Raw genomic sequence first — 8,531 nt, forward strand, 5'->3', positions numbered from 1 at the left:
AAAAGATTGTATTTTTATTCTTGTGAAGAACAATTAAATTAGGAGTATTTTTAAGAGATGTTGGAGTTTAAATTATGATGTCCAGCAAAATAGTGAATATAGAGGTAATTCCTCTGGTCCAACGAACTAATAAGGTGTATAAATTATTGTCAAAAAAATAAGGTGTATAAATTAGTCAAAAGTACACATCCTCTAAACTTGACCAATGGTATAGATAAAAAAATAGAACTTATGATACCAAATCAATATTAGTAGACTGTAAAATATATTTTTATAATATGCTTGTTTCATCCTGTAGATATTTATGTTTTCTTCTGTATATTTCGTTAACCTTAGTAAACTTTGATTTTTCACTAAGTTTATAGTAAGTCTTATTATTCAGAATGAATGTAGTATAATCCTTCCCGGAACGTTGGGAGCAAGGTTAATGATGTTTTCCATCACCAGCTAGTATAGCTCTGAATTTATTTCCGGTGCGCGCCTACTCGAAATAATGAGTAGCCAATTTCCAAGTTGTTGGGAGCCGTGATGTTCGTCCATTAATTTGTGTAGAGTGTATCCAAGACATAACATATACAGTTATTTATTTAGCTGACAGTAGCGCAGAATGAAAGAGAGAGTGGTAATCGTGAAGGTAATATTGGGAGGCGGTAGCACCATATTTCCTCTCAAGTGCTTGGGCGTTAATGATAGAAAGATTTCGTTTTTCGCTTGGTGGATTTTCTAGTTGTTGGGAGCCGTGATTTATACGTAGAGTGTATCGTCGGACAGATATTTATTTAGCTGACCGGATGCAACCCCTGGAGCAGCATAAAAGAGTGTGGGTAATGGTGAACGTAAGGGATTTCCAAGCTGCTCGGAGCGCTGCATAAAAGAGGGTGTGGTAATGGTCCATAGAGTATATTAGTTTCTGTAGAGTGTATCGGAGACTTATCATACGGTTATTTAATCAGCCGGCAGTACAGTAGTATAAATGGCATATCTTTCTCGCAATAGTTTCGTTGAGTGGTTAAATCCTTATATGGCCCCGTTAAGGAAAGAATATATTTCTTATGTTGAAAATTATTTGATTATGCGATGTGAAGTTGAAATACTGTGCGGTTATATTCAAATTATGTTTTTGTGAATGTGATTTTGTTACTGTTGAGAAAATATATCAGAACAAACTTAGGGCCATTACTTCATCTTAGGTGAATGCCAAGTAAGCAATATCTGTTAATGTTCAGAAAGCAACGAATGACAATAACATATTTGTTTTGATTATTGAGAAATGACTTACCTTTTATTGATGTAAAAAGTTGGAAATATTTAGCAAGACAAAATGATATGCCATGCATGCAGCGAATAGGGGGTGGGGTGGGGTGGGGGATAGTTGAGTGACCATAGCAAATAGTGTGACAATTATTAGCTTCATTTTTCCTTGAAGGAATTGTTAGCTTCATCTCAGTTCGATGGCGATCTATTAGATATGGTCCACATGCACGCATAACGCACGCAAATTTCTCCAGTTTGTTTCTCCAAAACATAATGTTGCAATCTACTATCTCCGTTCCAGTTCATACGGTTTGCACGTATTCTTAGGTTACCAATTTAGCTAACATAATATTATTTGTATAATATAAAAATTATATCATTAGAAAGTAGAACATCTAAGCTTTCTAATAATATATATTTTACAATACATATATTGCATTATCGCTGTAGAATTTACGACCTAGAGACACGCATAAGCCCTATGAACTGAGACGGAGGGAGTATTCAAGATAGTTAATGCTATAGTATCGAAAAACCAAATCTGAACTGGGGTGTAGATGCTCCTGGTTTAATAAAAAAATCAAAACAAATAGTAAAATAATTTTAAAAAATCTAATATTTTTGGACAATGAACATGAACAAGTGTTCTAACTGCACACCAAAAATTTCGAGAAAAGACATCTGTAGTGGTTTGTGCAAAAAGGCTAAAATATGGTGCTGTTTAGAACGTCTAGATTTGTTTCTTACATCACTTCAATTTGTCTTTTTTGCACAGATCACTACGTAAGCCTTTTTCCGGAGATTTTTGGTGTAAAGTTAGAACAAGTGTTCATGTTCATTTTCCAAAAATTTCAGATTTTTTTTAAAAAAAATTCTATTATTGTCGAATTTTTTATTAAATCAAGAGCATCTACACCTGGGTTCAGAAATGCCTTGTCTATATGAACAAAGAGAGACCGCAATAAACATTCTTTCCCATGGAAAAATCCAGCGACATAAATAAATATCTAAATCATTCAACACAATTAGAAGCAGCCATCTTCGTACCCCTGCTGAAAAATATATTTATATTCTTGTGTAGAACAATTGAATCTTTAAATTAGGAGTGTTTTTTTAAGCGATGCTGAAGTTTCAAATATGATGTAAAAAAAGAAGGAAAACACGGATAATTCATCCGCTCCAACGAATAAGGCGTAAAAAAATTAGTCGAAAGTTAACATCATCTAAGTTTGATCAATGTTATAGATAAAAATATTACTAGCATGTATGATACGAAATCAATATTTAGTAGATTCGCCGTAAAATATATTTTGTAGATGTCCCCACTTTCTTCTTTATATTTGGCAGAAGTCGGTAAGATTTGAATTTGGACTAAATTTATAAGCCGTATTTATGAAAATAAAGGTAGTCCTTCCCGAGCATTGGGAGCGAGGTTAATGATTTTTCCATGGCCAGCTGGTCCGATTGCTAGGGTTAATAGTGTACTCAAGTAGAGGATTTTCCTAGTTGTTGGGAGCCGTGATTTACATGCATTAAATAATTTTTATTGAGTCCATAGTGCAGTTATTTATTTAGCTGACGGTATGCAGCGTAAAAGAGAGTGTGGTAATGGTGAAGGTAACACCTAGAGGATTTCCAATTTGCTCGGGGCCATGATTGTCATAATAGGAGTATGTAATGCAACTTCTTGGAGCGCAACATTTAAAAGAGATCGAGTGGTAATGGTGGAGGTAATGTTGGGAGAGGATAGCACCATATCTCCTCTCAACTGCTTCGGCGTTAATGAACAGAAGATACTACTATTTTGCTTGGCATAAATGATACGGAGTAGTATTAGTTTTTTTCGATCGTAAATGGCAGAAGATAGATTGGTGACGTGGGAGTGGGAAGGATGGGCTGCGAGCGAAGGAAGGTCAGACCATGGGCGGGGTGCGCTACAATCCGTGTGCTAGTGGAAGGTGACAAACACACTGGCATCACCGGCTGATGGATGGCACCGGCACCGCCGGCCAGCCGGATGGGATATGATCTTCTGTTTGGGAGCGCAGGGTCAGACCTCGCCGGGCGGAGCTTCTTGGCGCATCCCAACCGCCCACCCACCGCGCCGCGCGCCACTCGTCTCACTTCGAAGGCCACGCGGCCATCTCGCGCGGTGCAGCCCAGCCCAGCCGCTTTTTTTTTTCTCGTTTCATATTCATTTTCCATTTTCTTTATTTTTTTGCTTTTATGTAAGCGAAAATGATCACTCTTTGTACCACGAATATGCGCGGGAAGTGCGGGAATATTCTTCGAGAAAATATGAAGCTTGTTTAGAGATATGAATAGTTTTGGAAGCCATATTTTTTTAAAAAATCATATGAAGAGTCACTCCTTGAAACAAGCTTTCATTCCGCTATACTAATATAGAAACCACACGGCAACTGGTAGAGCCTTAGCACAAAGAACAACCCAACAATTTTTAAAAAAGAAAACAGTGCCAAACGGTAGATTGACAAGGCAAAGATGGTCCGCAACCGATGCGTCATTCGTCGCCCCACCACCATAGTACTTGGAACCGCTGATTCATGAAGGGTTGCAACAACAACGAGGCTGTTGCCCCGACCGATCCTAGGGTTTTCCCCGGTACTTTGAGGGGAGTGGGGAAGGGGTGCACCTGACGCCCTTCAGGAAGGATCGGCGGCACCAGCAGGGGTCACTGCATTAGTGTCAAACGAGTCGACACAGATTTCTCCTGGCCCCCAATAAACCACTAACCCGGTCGCTCTGAAGCACTCCATGCTGAAAGGATCGTATGTGCACCTAGAGGGGGAATTTGAATACGTGTTAATCAAAATGTAATTGTTTTTTAAATTACACTTCCCACAATAGGTATACTCTCTAGACATGTAACTATGTGAATCTACCTATATGACAAGATACAAGCAACTAATAAGATACACGCTAGAAATAATAAAGGAATGGTAAAGGATAGAAGTAACCGAGAGTGAAATACATAGAGACACAAAGTTAATTCCCCTAGTTCCCTCCATTTGAAGGGAAGTATGTCTACTTGGAGGGGCGTGGCACCACGAAAGCCAACCAACGCCACAAAGACATCACCCTATTATCCGGTGAGCAAACCGCGAAGGTTTAGGTCACTCTCCACTAAGCGGTAGCATTCAAGGTGGCAACCGGAAACTTTGCGCAAATCTTGGGCTTGCATCCATATCTTAGTTGGTGGCTCCCAAGTGACGTCTAGTTGTGTTCGTCCATCTTGGTCGGACCAATCTAGGCTGGCTAGACCACTCTGGCGGCAACATGCCCACTATAAGCTCCGCAAGCCCAACGAAAAGACCACGACCTGGGATTTTTTTGAATATGCTTGGGGAGGTTTGTAGGATGTTTAAACCGACCACAAACCACCACGCCAACCTATTATTATTCCCTCTTGATAGTACGGGAAGCCTAGCTTAAAACTGAAAAGTAAACGCCAAGCGTCCCTTCACAAAGCTTCATGAAACCGGGGATACTCCACACAGCATTTGCTCATTTTATATTTAACTATACAAGCTCAAGCAAATGTTTAGTATCCATGTGTTGTTAACAAACATGAAAACCAATTTATGGGACAAAATTCCCTTTCAACCCCCCGTCTTTTTGTGTTTGATGACAACACATGGATTTGCAACATAATATAGAATGTATACTATAGAATCAAGTGTTAATATAAATATACAGGCACCCCCTAGATGTGTCCACTAATAAAGTAAATTGCTTTTGAATACAAAATTCACACCACTAGGATCAACACTCCCCTAGGTTTTATAAACGAACAACTAGTGCAATGAGCTCAATGTCAACAAGCATAACCATTGCACTAGATAGATACACCGAGCATTATGTAAAGTGTAAAACATTATAACTATGCTTATGAGTATTGATGCGTGTAGTTGACACGTCCGTTGGGAACCCCAAGAGAAAGGTGTGATGCGCACAGCGGCAAATTTCCCTCAGTAAGAAACCAAGGTTTAATCGAACCAGTAGGAGTCAAGAAGCAAGTTGAAGGTTGATGGCGGCGGGATGTAGTGCGGCGCAACACCAGAGATTCCGGCGCCAACGTGGAACCTGCACAACACAACCAAAGTACTTTGCCCCAACGAAACAGATGAGGTTGTCAATCTCACCGGCTTGCTGTAACAAAGGGTTAACCGTATTGTGTGGAAGATGATTGTTTGCAAGAAAACAAGAAAACAAGTATTGCAGCAGATTTGTATTTCAAGTATAAAAGAATGGACCGGGGTCCACAGCTCACTAGAGGTGTCTCTCCCATAAGATAAAAGCATGTTGGGTGAACAAATTACAATCGGGCAATTGACAAATAGAGAGGGCATAACAATGCACATACATGTCATGATAAATATAGTGAGATTTAATTGGGCATTACGACAAAGTACATAGACCGCCATCCAATTCGCATCTATGCCTAAAAAGTCCACCTTCAGAGTTATCATCCGAACCCCTTCCAGCATTAAGTTGCAAAACAACGGACAATTGCATTAAGTATGGTGCGTAATGTAATCAATAACTACATCCTCGGACATAGCATCAATGTTTTATCCCTAGTGGCAACAAGACATCCATAACCTTAGGGGTTTCTGTCACTCCCTGCATTCACGGAGACATGAACCCACTATCGAGCATAAATACTCCATCTTAGAGTTAATAGCGAAAACTTGGCCGCAGCCTCTACTAATAACGGAGAGCATGCAAGATCATAAACAACACATAGGTAATAACTTGATAATTAACATAACATAGTATTCTCTATCCATCGGATCCCGACAAACACAACATATATTATTACGGATAGATGATCTTGATCATGTTAGGCAGCTCACAAGATCCAACAATGAAGCACAATGAGGAGAAGACAACCATCTAGCTATCGCTATGGACCCATAGTCCAGGGTGAACTACTCACTCATCACTCCGGAGGCGACCATGGCGGTGAAGAGTCCTCCGGGAGATGAATCCCCTCTCCGGCAGGGTGCCGGAGGAGATCTCCGTAATCCCCCGAGATGGGATTGGCGGCGGCGGCGTCTCGGCAAGGTTTTCCGTATCGTGGCTCTCGGCATCGGGGGTTTCGCGACGGAGGCTTTAAGTAGGCGGAAGGGCAGGTCAGAGGGCGTCACGGGGCCCCACACAGCAGGGCCGCGCGCCGGGAGGTGGGCCGCGCCGCCCGGCGTGTCGCCGCCTCGTCGCCCCACTTCGTTACGTCTTTGGTCTTCCGGAAGCTTCGTGGCAAAATAGGACCCCGGGCGTTGATTTCGTCCAATTCCGAGAATATTTCGTTACTAGGATTTCGAAACCAAAAACTGCGTAAAACGAAGAATCGGCTCTTCGGCATCTTGTTAATAGGTTAGTTCCGGAAAATGCACGAATATGACATAAAGTGTGCATAAAACATGTAGATATCATCAATAATGTGGCATGGAACATAAGAAATTATCGATACGTTGGAGACGTATCAGCATCCCTAAGCTTAGTTTTGCTCGTCCCGAGCAGTGTAAAACGATAACAAAGATAATTTCGAAGTGACATGCCATCATAACCTTGATCATACTATTTGTAAACATATGTAATGAATGCAGCGATCAAAAAAATGGTAATGACATGAGTAAACAAGTGAATCATAAAGCAAAGACTTTTCATGAATAGTACTTCAAGACAAGCATCAATAAGTCTTGCATAAGAGTTAACTCATAAAGCAATAAATCAAAGTAAAGGTATTGAAGCAACACAAAGGAAGATTAAGTTTCAGCGGTTGCTTTCAACTTGTAACATGTATATCTCATGGATAATTGTCAACATAGAGTAATATAACAAATGCAATATGCAAGTATGTAGGAATCAATGCACAGCTCACACAAGTGTTTGCTTCTTGAGGTGGAGAGAGATAGGTGAACTCGACTCAACATAAAAGTAAAAAGAATGGTACTTCAAAGAGGAAAGCATCGATTGCTATATTTGTGCTAGAGCTTTTATTTTGAAAACATGAAACAATTTTGTCAACGGTAGTAATAAAGCATATGAGTTATGTAAATTATATCCTACAAGTTGCAAGCCTCATGCATAGTATACTAATAGTGCCCGCACCTTGTCCTAATTAGCTTGGACTACCGGATCATCGCAATACACATGTTTTAACCAAGTGTCACAATGGGGTACCTCCATGCCGCCCGTACAAAGGTCTAAGGAGAAAGCTCGCATTTTGGATTTCTCGCTTTTGATTATTCTCAACTTAGATATCCATACCGGGACAACATGGACAACAGATAATGGACTCCTCTTTAATGCATAAGCATGTGGCAACAATTATTATTCTCATATGAGATTGAGGATATATGTCCAAAACTGAAACTTCCACCATGAATCATGGCTTTAGTTAGCGGCCCAATGTTCTTCTCTAACAATATGCATGCTCCAACCATTAAGGTGGTAGATCTCTCTTACTTCAGTACAAGACGGACATGCATAGCAACTCACATGATATTCAACAAAGAATAGTTGATGGCGTCCCCAGAAACATGGTTATCGCACAACAAGCAACTTAATAAGAGATAAAGTGCATAAGTACATATTCAATACCACAATAGTTTTTAAGCTATTTATCCCATGAGCTATATATTGTAAAAGCGAATGATGGAATTTTAAAGGTAGCACTCAAGCAATTTACTTTGGAATGGAGGAGAAATACCATGTAGTAGGTAGGTATGGTGGACACAAATGGCATAGTGGTTGGCTCAAGTATTTTGGATGCATGAGAAGTATTCCCTCTCGATACAAGGTTTAGGCTAGCAAGGTTATTTGAAACAAACACAAGGATGAACGGTGCAGACAAAACTCACATAAAAGACATATTGTAAACATTATAAGACTCTACACCGTCTTCCTTGTTGTTCAAAACTCAATACTAGATATTATCTAGACTTTAGAGAAACCAAATATGCAAACCAAATTAGCAAGCTCTAAGTGTTTCTTCATTAATGGGTGCAAAGTATATGATGCAAGAGCTTAAACATGAGCACAACAATTGCCAAGTATCAAATTATCCAAGACATTTTAGAATTACTACATGTAGCATTTTCCAATTCCAACCATATAACAATTTAACGAAGAAGAAACTTCACCATGAATACTATGAGTAAAGCCTAAGGACATACTTGTCCATATGCTACAGCGGAGCGTGTCTCTCTCCCATACAATTGTAACGATCCGACCCGGTAAGGGTTGAATCT

This window comes from Lolium rigidum, chromosome 3 (assembly GCF_022539505.1).
Source record: "Lolium rigidum isolate FL_2022 chromosome 3, APGP_CSIRO_Lrig_0.1, whole genome shotgun sequence".
In the NCBI taxonomy this organism is placed as follows: domain Eukaryota; kingdom Viridiplantae; phylum Streptophyta; class Magnoliopsida; order Poales; family Poaceae; genus Lolium; species Lolium rigidum.